Genomic DNA, 11,938 nt, shown 5'->3' on the forward strand with positions numbered 1-11,938 from the left:
GAGCCTGGCTTTCACTAAAGTACATCAGAGAATGGCAGAGGCCACTGCTGGCTCTGCTACTTTCCAGTACAGGGAATTTGGACAAGTTATTTTACTTTGAATCTAAATTTCCTGATATTATTAAAATGGGGATAATAAGAGAAATATCTGTTCTCTTACTTTTCATGGCAGCTGTATAATAAAATAAGAAATATTTTTGGAAGTCCCATGCAAGTATTATCAGTGTTTGAAGATGCCTGGAAGAGAGCCTGCACTTACTTAACAGGCCTCAGCGTAAACAGTTGTGAAATGAACTGTGTGTGAACTACACTCATTCATTTTCTCATTTATTCAACATATTTATTCAACGACAGCTCAACCACACTGTCTATCCTGTGTGAGGCACTAGGGATAAAAAGAGAATGAATGGCATTGTGAAAAGACATGGGAGAATCTTAAACGTGTATTACTCAGTGAAAGAAGCTGGTCTGAGAAGGCTACATACTGTATATCAACTATATGACATTCTAGAAAAGGCATAACTATAGAGATGGTTAAAAGATCAGTGTTTCCCAGAGGCTGAGGGGTGGGGGAGGGGAAGAATAAATAGGCAGAGCACAGAGGATTTTTAGGGCAGTGAAACTACTTTGCATGATACTAGAATGGTGGATACATGTCATTACACATTTGTCCAAGCCCATAGAATGTATAACACCAGGAGTGAATTCTAATGTAAACTATGGACTTCGGGTGATAACAATGTGTCCTTGTAGGTTCATCAGTTGTAACCAACTGCTCTGGTGCAGGATGTTGATAGTGGGGGAGGCTGTGCATGAATGAGGGCAGCGGGTATTTGAAACTTTCTGTACTTTCTGCTCAATATTTCTGTGAGCCTATAACTGTGCTAAAAAACAGTCTGTTAAAAAAATAGGGAAAAAGAGTAAAAGAATGGATTGTATGTGTCTTATAGGTCCCTCTGGCTTACTGGAAGAGAGAAGAATGCGAACAGATCTTTAAATAACAATAAATGGGAAGTATAGTCATGTATGTACCCAATGTGAGCAAGCTCCTTCTTTTTTTTATTTTTCTAGTATTTTCTCTTCATTTGCGACAGGTGCATGTAAAGGGTCAGAATTCTTTCTTATTCAGACAGGACCCTCTTATCCTTTATATATTGCAGAGTAAATGGTCACTCGGTGGTGTGCAAATGCGACCACCTGTGGAACCCTGGGACAGGGGCACAGGGTACTGTCCAGTCGGCATCCATATTGGCAGCATGAAGCATCCCTATAACCAGAGGGAAGGAGCAGAGGAGTTGGTGTCAGCTGGTGAACTCAGCCAGACCACTTTGGCGTGGCTGTTTTGCATCCCTCTGCCGTTTAATTTGATGACTTCCCACAGGGAGCAGGGTGCGGTAAGGCAGAGCTTAAGTCAGCAGTTTGACACTTTGGGCCTTAACCTTGTGAGGCTTCATTAAGAATATTAAGTCTTGCGTCTACTGATGCAATTGCCCTGTGCTGTGTTAATGAGAGATAAATGACTGCGTCTAAATTCAGCTTTATTCATCTTGAGACTTAATTTTATGAGAGAAGAAAAAGTGACAATGGTTGGTTTCACAAGATGCCAAAAGAGCAAGGTAAAAAGAATGAATTTTAATGTAATCAAATGAATTTCGAAGCAATTTTTTAAACATAAAATCTCTTAGCTAAAATACCAGGCTTTTGGAGAGGGTTTTGCCATCCACCACATGTCCTGTCCTGGTGTACATGCAGCCAATGAGCAAAACCAACTGTGAGGGACCTTGAGATGAAAGCGTATATGCCAAAGGAGTTTTAGACTAATGTCTATCTTTTTTACAGGGCTCATTGCAAACTTTTTCAAAGTGCATTTAACTAAAGAAATTATGAATAGTTACAGAGTAATACAGAAAATCATTAGCTGCAAAGAACACACATTCAGTGATACTCATTATTCCTTCATGCTAGAACTTTTTCATTGAGTGAAAACCTCTGAGTCGATTGTCTCCAATGATGTATTGAAATTACAAAGAATCCATAACTGTACATCATGACTTTAAACAATATGGGTTTGAACTGCATGAGTCTACTTATATGTGGGTTGTTTTCAGTAAATACATATAGTACTATAATTTATTTTTTCTTCCTTAAGATTTTCTTAATAATATTTTCTTTTCTCTAGCTTACTCTATTGTAAGAATACAGTATATTATATATGTATACACATAACATACAAATATGTATTAATCAACTGTTTATGTTATTGGTAAAGATTTTGGTTAATAGTAAGCTATTAGTAGTTACATTTAGGGGGAGTCAAAAGTTATATATGAATTTTCAACTGCTGGAAGATGGGACTGCTAACTTTCATATTGTTCAAGGGTTACCTGTAATTACATAAGAAAGATAAAAATGTGGCCCCACAGTGTAGATCCTATAGAGATACCATAGGAAAATTCAAGCTAGGCCTTCAGCTCCTCAGGCATAAAACACTTTGTTCTACCTCAAGGCCCTCACGCATGCTGTTCCCTTCCCTCTTTCCTTAAAGATTGCATAGTCTTCAAAGCAATTTATTATCTTTCAGTTCTGGACTTAAATGTCAGCTCTTCAGAGAGGCCTTCCCCATGGATACCCTACAAAGGAGATTTCTTCACACTCCATTGTGATTCGTTAGCATTATAACCCAGATCACCCAATAAAATTTATCACATTATATAATTATACATTTATATATTTATTTACTTGTTTGTTTTATCTCCCACAATGGATTATAGGACCCACTAGGCAGGAGCTAGCCACAACTTTTATACTCCTCAAGATATACCCAGTGTCTCTAAGAGTATTTGATATATAATAGCCGGTCACTAGATAAATGAAAGTAAAAATAATAAACTAACTCTGGTCATTACCATCTCAGTGCAAGAGAACTCATTTGTGAAGTAGCTAATGTAGATCCAAGTGCTATCTCACCCTCTGGGTTTGAAAACTTAGGCAAGGAACACCTTTTCTCAACACTGTCAGATTTATTTCAAGCCTATTTTCTTAAAAGTACATGGTATTTACTCAGCTAGAAATGGGGTGAATAGTGGGAGCAGCCCACACATATTTCAGGCACTGTGAGCTTATTTCAGGCAGAGGCTGGGTCTTATTCATAAATGCATCCCCGGTACTGAGCACAATGCCTGGCACAGAACAGCAGAGCAAGCTAAGTTTGCTGAATTTAGCTAAAATGAGATACTAGAAATGTTTTCTGCCTTCTTCCTGGAAGAATGAAATTGAAGCAATTTGTGGTAGGACTCTTGATTGTCTGTCCACCAAGCTTTGTGCGAATAGGGTTAATCTTCCTGGAGGATCATAAAAGATTGCACAATTGGAGAAAATAGAATCAAAACTTACTCCCTGAATATAGATTAAAGAGAACTTCTTACTACTGTGCAGCAGAAATAAATTTTCTCTGTAACTGTCCAGCTATGACCAGGTAATAATACATAAAAATGTTTTATTCTGTTTCTCTAAAATCCTAACATGTGTATGTGTGTACACATATATACATGTAACTCAAATACAGATATGTTCCCAGAATTCTAGGAGAGGAACAGACATACTGCTGCCCTATCCTTAGCATACATTATTTAAAAAATAATAATAACAATTCAGTTAGATTAACTTTGCCCATTTCCAAGAAGGAATTTGTAATTTTTCTCAGTAATATTCTATGCTTTTTAGGAATTAATTCTTTATGTAGCTTAGAGAGCTGAAATTATGACAGGGAGACAGATAAAGGCTCGAGGCCCCTCAGCATGGTCAGGGTAATGACAGGGTCTGTATGCCATTCTTTACCTGGGAGCATTTCTTTTTTGAATGCTTCAGTAGCTGATCTTCAGCCTTTACTTCCAGACTGGGCCTATATGTGTGCATGTATGTATGTATGTATGTATGTATGCATGCATTTAACCTTTCTGTTCATTTATGTAATTCATTAATAATAAAATAACTCTAACTAGTACTCATTTATTGAGGTCACTAAAAGCAGACACTTGGATGTCAAGCAGACCTGGACTCAAGTCTCAGCTCTAGAGCTTTCTGGTTAGTTCTGCTTACTGACTCATCTGTGTGTATCAGTTTCATCTGTAAAATGGAGTAACGATAGTAGCTACCTTGTATGTAGGGTTGCATTGAGGGATTAAGTGAGAATTTGCCCGTGAAATGTAGTGCCGCCTTATATACATAGGGGAAAAATAGCTCTTTTGTTCTTTGCTTATGAGTCAGTCAATATGCCAGATTATGTATGTTCACAAATACTATTATTTAAACTTTACATAAACTTCAAGGAAGGTACCGTTATCCCTATTGAAAAGATAAAAAAAATTGAGGTGTAGACAGGTTGATGAACAGATTACAAAGCTAGAAAGCGGCAGGAGCCCAGTCATGAATTTGGAACGTCTGGATCAAAGCCCAGTGCTCTTTGTACAATACTGTAAAATATTTTCTCTGTTGATAAAAAAAAATTAATGCATGGAGACATAGTTTTATAATTTTATCATTTTATTCTGGAGCTACTTTTGATCACCTTAAATCTACACATAGGGCCTTTTTCTGCAACTTTGTCAATTTCTGAACATATTTTAACTTCCATTTAGTATTTTAGTTCACAAGCCTGGAAAGATGACATAGTGTTTTTATGAGGGTCTGGAACTTTAAAAATAATACTATTCATTAGTCTCAGGGTATGGTCTCCTTTTTAAAATGCATCGTTGTATTGTTGACTTGTGTCCCCCTTATAATAGCCCTAAGATCTTTTTTTCTATCATATTGACCATCTCTTGCCCATAGCCCTCTTTATTCCATACAAGTTCTAACTGTTGTGGATGTAAATATCCAGTTGCAAACATCAGAAAACCCGATTCTAGTTAGTCTGAGCCAAAAAGGGACTTTATTGACTATCAAGACAGGATAGTCTAAGGATACCAAGAGATTCAGTCACACAAAAAAATACATCAGAACTTGGCCCTTGTTTTTTCTGTTGACTTTTCTCTCAGTCAGAGTCTGTCTTAGTAGTGGCAAGAGAGTGCAAGCATCTTCAGGATCATATCCTAGTCTCTCCATAAGTCCAGCAGAAGAAAAAACATTCTCTTAAATACATATCTGACAAAAGTCCCAGATTTGAATCTCACTGGATCCATGTTGATCATGCGTTCATTTTGAACCAATCACAGCTCAGGGATTTAGTGCTACCATTGACAAACACTTGCCCACCCTCAAATCTCCACTTGAAACTAATGGGCTATGAATAGAAGTATAGATTTCCAAGGAATATTGGGAGACCCTTTAACAAAAGGGCGAATGAATTGTAGTTGTCAATTATTGTAACGACACTTCACTTTTCCTTTCAAAACTCTAATCTCTTTGATCATGGGCATTTGCCCACTTTTCTCAAAACATACTATATTCTGCTCCCACCCATATAAATGCTGACTTCCCCTCCTGAATGTCTCTCATCTTGCTTCTCCTCTAACCCTGGTTCTCTTTATCACCTTACTCTTTTTTGTTATTCAAGGCTACCTCTGGTCAATTGGCAAAAAAGGCCTGTTGACCAAAAGAAAATTGGTATATGGATAAAAGTAATATAGATCAACAGGTTTTTTTTTGAAAAAAAAAGTTGTTACAGGTATTTATTTGGGATCTTGTCCAAGTTTTTAAAAATGTATTTGTGTAATAGTTGTATTTTGAAGTGATCTTGCTGTGACTAAAATATGAACTTTGACATTGAGTGAGGACAATCACCAGAGTGGTAAATCCTGCCCAAAGTGCATGATGATGCAACAGAATATGGTCTCAGATTCCCCTTCTCCTGGCTTTTGTCTCCCATGGTTTCCCTTTCTCTAGGGATTGGGTATAGTGCGTGTGTGTGTGTGTGTGTGTGTGTGTGTGTGTGTACGTGCATATGACACCTCTTGGTTCCTATTTCTTTTTTTCCAGCTTATCTCTGAATGTTTTTTAGGTTAAGTAGAGTCAAGAAAGGTTCCAGAATCCCCAAATCCAGCCATTCCTTATCCAAGACGAGTCATTTACTGATTCCACCAACTTGATAAGCAATTTCTAAATTTTTATCAGCATCCTAACCTCTCCAACCATATCCTACTTCACATACACAGTAAAACATGGTGGTTAATAAGATGGGATTTAACGATGGAGAGACCTGGGTCAGTCAGCACCAGCTGTGTTATTTATAATTAACCATGTGACCTTGGACAAGTTACTTAATCTCTTTAACTCTTTGCTTCCTCATTTGTGAAATGGGACTACTGGCACCTACCTCACTGGAATATTAAGATGAAGTGAGCTAATAGCTCCTGACACATGGTGGGCTCTTAGTAAATCTTAACATTATTATTATGTAATTCTTTCCTATGTTTTAGTTCAAAACTAGAATCTTTATAAAAACCCCACACTGTAATGACCATTTTACTGATGTCAGCCTTTGAGTAATGTAAGGGCAGGATCTTTAGTGGAGTAAGAGGTTTTGAACAAAAGAGGTGCCAGTTATTCATTAGTTGAGTCCATCAACAATTATTTATTGTGCAGGTACACTGTGCTGGGAATATTATCAGTTAACAAGTTTATAGCAAGGGACCGTTTTGTTCTGTGGACCATGCAAAAGAGACACAAAAGTGAATTCTTGTACTGAAGGAGCTTTTACTATTGTGGGAAAGACATGACCCAACTCATCAAGGAATAATGCAAGAGCAAAGACTGCTCATCACCAGGGGTTGATATGTATACTGCATGCTCTCAGAGGGTTCTAGAAAGAACTGAGCAGTGCCCGGCACACAATAGGCACTCTCAGTACACTGGTTGGAGAAATGAGTAATGAGTGAATCAGTGGGATGAGTGACACTTGTTGAGCAGGGCTCTTGGCTTTAGTCCAGCCTGCTCCCAGAACTTTCCCTTTGCTAAGCACAAGTAGATGGAATCCTGTGGGGTCAAAGATCACTGATAATATTGGGCACACCCAAGGGCATGTTAATTTATAAGGGAATAGATAGAACTAACAACCCACTCCAATCCTCCTTACAGTCCAATCTGTGACCTCATGCAGGCGTGATCTCTCCAGGACTCACCTCCTTTTTGACACACCCACTTCATCCTTCCACAGAGACACAATGTAACTGGTGCTTCTGCAGCTGTCAGTAAAATTTACCAGTCCTCTCAGCTTGAACCTCAAGCTCTTGGGATTGTCCAAGAGATCCCTTGTAGAGAATGCAGGGCGGAACAACCTAATATCCATTGAAATAGCTGCTACTGTGGGCAGAATGCGTGGGTTTAAATAAGTTTCATTAAATACATAAAAGTTAGAGCTTGTAACTAATGATATAGTTATTCTCTAGTACTGGGTAAGATAAACATTTCTGGAAAATCTCTCTATAAGCATCATCATTATTTCATAATAAATGTCCTTTTATCACATACGCAGGCTCTCTCTCATTCTAAATATATTTATTTTGTTTTGTTTTGTTTTGTTTTTTATTTCAATGAATGTTTGTCCTAATTTATTGATTTTCCGTGGTTAGGAACTCTAGGCCTCATGGAATAGAGATCTGTTTTATATTTCTGAAGTCAGTGAGATGAGATCTGATGTTAAAGATTTGAAGGAAAGAATGTGTGGAAAGAAGATATGGAAATAAAACCTAGTGACTTCACATTTTTTGAAGTTTTTAAGCATCTCGATCATAAAAAAAATTACATACAAAAATTTACTCTTTTGGTATACAGTTCTATATGTTTTAACACATTTTAAAAAACGTTTATAACCATCACTACAAACAGGATACAGAATAGTTTTGTCATCTGAAAAAACTGCATTGTGCTTCCTCTTGTAGCCAAACCCTCTCTTACCCAACACCTGGAAGCCACCGATTTTCTCTCCATTCCTATAATGTCGCATAGATGGAATCACATAGTATGTAACCTTTTGAGACTGACTTCTTTCACTTAGTATAGTGCCTTTGAGATTTACATATGTTTTGCACCTATTCATTTCATTGCTAAGTGGTATATTGTTATATGGATGCACCACTGTGAGTTTATTCATTCACCCATTGATAGACTTTCGCATTCTTTTCAGTTTGGGTCAATTATGAATTATGCCGCTAACAATTTTTATGCACAGGTTTTTGTAAGAACCTAAATTTTCATTTTTCTAAGATAATCTCCAGAAGATAGTAAGTAAGTCATGTGGTAAGTGTATGTTTGACTTTATATGAAGTTACCAAACTTTTTTCCAGATTTGTATAATTTTGCATTCCCATCAAAAACATATGGCTGTTCCAGTTACTCTTTTTATTCTTGCTACCACATGACATTGTCACGTGTGTATATTTTGACCATCCTAATAGGTATTTCTGGTATCTTACATTTAATTTGTATTTCCCTATTGAATGATGATGTTTATCATCTTTTAATTCATTTATTTGCCATTGGTATATCTTCTTTGGTGGAGTGTTCAGATCTTATGCCTAATTTTTTAAATTGTGTCGTTTTCTTATTTTTGTGTTCTGAAAATTCTTTACAAATCCTGGATACGAGTCGTTTATTTCCTCCTCTTCTCTTTTCTGGAAGAGATTGTATAGAATTGATATTATTTCTTTCTTAAATGTTTTATTGAATTCATTAATGGAGAATTAATTAATTAATTAATTGGAGAATTTTCAACTATGAATTCAATAGCCTTAGCAGATATAGGACTATTCAGGTTATCTACTTCTTGACTGAATTTTGTTAGTTTGTATCTTTCAATATTTGATCCTTTTCATCTAAATTGCTAATTTATACACAGAGAGTTGCCCATAGTATTCCTTTATTATCTTTTCATGTCTGTGGAGTTTGTAGTGACATCTCATCTTTCATACCTGATATTAATAATATATATCTTCTCTCTCTTTCTCTTGGCAAATTTAGGAAGAAATTTACCAATCTTATTGATATCTACTAGAACCAATTCTGGTTTCATTGATTTTCTCCTTTGTTTTCTTTTTTTAATTTTATTAATTTTAAATATTTATTATTTTATTCGTTCTTACTTTGAGTTTAGCTGGGTATTCTTTTTCTATTTTCTTAAGGTAGAAGCTTACATTATTGATTTGAGACTTTTATTCTTTTCTAAAAAGAACATTTCAAGGATAAATTTCTTTCTAGGCATTGTTTTAGCTGCATGCCACAAATTTTGACATGTTGTATGTTCATTTCATTTAGTTAAAAATATTTTCTAATATTCGAAATTTTCTAAAAATATTTTCTAAAGACTCCCTTTCTGGCCAAGGAATTTCTTAAAGTGTATTACTTAATTCCCAAATATTTAGATGTTTTCCAGAATTCTGTTTTAATTGATCAGATTGATTCTATTAGGAGTAGAGAACATACTTCATATGATTTCATTCTTTTAAATACAATGTTTGTTTTATGACCCAGACTAAGTATTTTAGTGAATGTTCCAAGTGTACTTGAAAATAGGGTGTATTCTGTTGTCAGTTGAGTGGAATATTCTATAAAGTTTCATTAGGTCAAATTGGTTGATAGAGTTGTTTAGGTCTTCTACATTCTTGCTGATTTTTTTTTTTTTTTTTGTCTACTTGTGCTATTGATTGCTAAGAGAGGACTATTGTTGTCTCCAACTGTAATTGTCTATTTGTCTCTTTTTCCTTTCATGGTCAGCTTTTGTTTTATGTATTTTAAAGCTCTGTTATTAAGTACATACACATATAGTGTATGTACCTTCTTGATGAGTTGACTTATCATTATGTAACATCCCTCTTTATCTCTGATAATTTTCTTGTTTTGAAGTCTGTTTGTCTGATATTCTTATAGCCACTCATTTTTTTGATTAGCGTTGCATGGTATTTCTTTTCCAATCTTTTAAGTTTATCTACATCATTATTTTTGAAGTGAGATTCTGTAATAGCATATAGTTGGCTCTTGGGGTTTTTTTTTTTAAAATCCAGTCCAACAATCTCCAGTTTTTAATTGATGTGTTTAGACCATTTGTATTTAGAGCAAGTACTGATATGGTTGGATTTAGGTGTGCCATTGTATTAGTAGTTTTTGGTTTGTTCTCTTTTTCATGTCTGTTAGGACTTTTAGATTATTTGAATATTTCTTGCCATTGCATTTAATTTATTGGCTTTTTGCTATATCTCTTTGTATAACTTTTATAGTTCTTCCTTTAGGAGTTGTTACATTATATGAACATAAATTTTCTCAATCTGCTTAGAGTTCATAGGTTATCACTTTGAGTGAAGTATAGAAACCAAATGACTGTATAAATCCCTTTACCTTCCCCCATTATGTCATAACATTAATCTGACTATATCGAAACCCCATAAGATATGTTATAATTTTTGCTTTCAACATCATACAAAAGTATAGATGTTACATAGATTTGCCTGGCATTCTTTCACTTGGGCCATGCTAATCTTCTCTCTATTGTTCCAATTTTAGTATATATGCTGCCAAAGTGAGCACTGGATATATTTTTGAAATGCTCTTCCAGTAAATATTTATCTAAAACTTGCATCAAGTTTGTGAAACTATGATTATTAGACGTATAGTTTATGATCGAGGAAATGTTTTTCTCTGAACAAAGCTAGAATTGATTGTAATCTAGTATGGTTTGACATTAAAGGGTGTAAATGAAATATTTTTATCTTGAACTAAAGCAGAATGTGGAATTAAAAACTAGAAATATTTTATGATGAAAGCTGGCTTTTTTTGCAACATGAAAGTTTATAATATCAACACTATCAGTTATCTGTAGGGATGTCCAAATGAAAGATATTATCTACAAATTAAAAGGGAACTGTTCCATTTTCCAACAAGCAGGAGATATTTGGTGAAGATGAAATGCAAGCCAATTCTGCTAGGTTTGAGAATAAGGAGCATAGAGGTCATGCCATATGTTGTTTAGATCATAGCCAAGAAAGTGATCATATGTGAAGGCATCTTTCATTAAAAACGACAACAACAGCGATAACAATAACAACAACAACAAACTTTAAAGACGTTTTATAAGTATAATTTTATTTATTTCTGCCACAGTACTATTGCAAATATCGTCCACACTCCAGAGCAGGGAAGTGATAAATCTGCGCAGCATGCAATGAAGGTACCAGTCTCCTGCTGTAACCTTGTCCTTCCCAGAGGATGTAGTCATTGGCTCAGAATGTACAGCCATGAAGGTGACTGCTTCTCTCAGGACTGTGGTGATGTAAGCCTGAAACCAAGGAGGAGGAGAGAAATTAAACTTCACCTTGATTAAGCTATAGTGTACTGTGAGGGTTGCAAATTGGGTTTGGTGACTGTTTCTTCAGTAAGAAGGAGATATTTACACTTGGAGTATATGGGCAAACAGCTGCCATTAAGGGTGGCCAGGATACCTTGCCATCTTCTCTGCCTATCAGATGCCTGACCATTCAGGAAGGTTTAGCTGAAGTGCCTTCTGCTCTATGAAGACTTTTCCTCTACCCATTTCAATTGTGGTGAATAATCTCTCTACATGCTGACTTATGTAGCCCTTTCGTCTGCCTAATTCATGTGGCAGCCTTAGTTTTCTTTTCATGAGACTATTACCCTGAAATGAATTTTAATCTCCATTAAGACGAGAGCATTGTCTTTGTTTCCCCAAAGTGACTTACCTCGTGTGCACTAGTTTGAGAGAGGCAGTTAGTAGAGTAGTTGAGAGCACAGGCTCAGTCTTCCTGGGTACAAATCCCGACTTCACACCATTTCCTAGCTGGAGGACAAGGCAAGTTACTCAAATACTTTATACTTCAGTTTCTCCACTAGTAAAATTGGGATAATAACACTAATTATAAAGATTAAACAAGTTAAGATATGTAGAGTACTTAGCATTTTTTTTGCCTGGTACATAATAAATACTATTATTTATT

General features: G+C 35.7%; 1 protein-coding gene and 1 non-coding gene across 2 annotated transcripts in view; one reads left to right on the forward strand and one right to left on the reverse strand.

Moving 5' to 3' along the window:
- The window catches only part of CLIC5 (chloride intracellular channel 5), a 148,868-nt gene that overhangs the window by 46,544 nt on the left and 90,386 nt on the right, over positions 1 to 11,938 (forward strand). The gene's annotated exons all lie outside the window — the stretch shown is intronic.
- Positions 10,408 to 10,514, reverse strand: LOC112474654. The gene has a single exon (XR_003044513.1). It is a non-coding gene; the product is annotated as a U6 spliceosomal RNA (small nuclear RNA).

The sequence above is a fragment of the Pteropus alecto genome, unplaced genomic scaffold (assembly GCF_000325575.1).
Source record: "Pteropus alecto unplaced genomic scaffold, ASM32557v1 scaffold7, whole genome shotgun sequence".
NCBI lineage: Eukaryota > Metazoa > Chordata > Mammalia > Chiroptera > Pteropodidae > Pteropus > Pteropus alecto.